Source organism: Myotis davidii, unplaced genomic scaffold, assembly GCF_000327345.1.
Source record: "Myotis davidii unplaced genomic scaffold, ASM32734v1 scaffold1309, whole genome shotgun sequence".
NCBI lineage: Eukaryota > Metazoa > Chordata > Mammalia > Chiroptera > Vespertilionidae > Myotis > Myotis davidii.
The window spans coordinates 70,652-71,370 of NW_006299601.1; positions in this window are offsets into that span (position 1 = coordinate 70,652).

Genomic DNA, 719 nt, shown 5'->3' on the forward strand with positions numbered 1-719 from the left:
CCCATCCCGTCTGCAAAGGCCCCGTTCCCATAGGAGGTCCCTTTCCCAGGTCTGGGGGTCAGATGTTGGGGGAACCACCAGTCCACTGAGGATATCGGGGCTCCCAGCCGAGTGGACGGGAACCCAGGTGGCCTCGGCAGAAGTTGGAGGCAAGGCCACCTTTCCTTTTCCTGTTTTTTTGTTTGTTTGTTTGTTTGTTTTTAATTTTTTTTGATTTCAGAGAGGAAGGGAGAGAGAGGGGGGGGGGAGACATGTCCATGATGAGGGAGAATCATGGACCGGCCGCCTCCCGCACGCCCCCCACTGGGGACGGAGCCCACAGCCCGGCCATGTGCCCGGACCAGGAATGGAGCTGTGACCTCCTGGTTCCTGGGTCGATGCCCAACCACTGAGCCACACCAGCTGGGCGGCAAGACTGCCTTTCGCCGGGCAGAGCTGGGCCTCAGGGCAGAGGGGGCTGGGTTTGCAGGTGCCTGGGGTCCCCCAGGGCCCGGCACACGGCTGGCCTTGCCGTCCTCCCGTCTGCTCCCTGACTCCCCGCCTCGACTAATGGGGCGGGAGCTGAGGGGCGGGGCTTTCTGGATGGACTTCATTGGGGGGCAGCAGAGCTTGTTGGCCCCCTGCTGGGGATTTCCCTCCAGGAGGGCCCGTCCCTGTGGGACCCTGTGCCCCTGAGAGCGAAGGCCCAGCAAGAGGGGCACCCCACGCAGGAGGGGGGA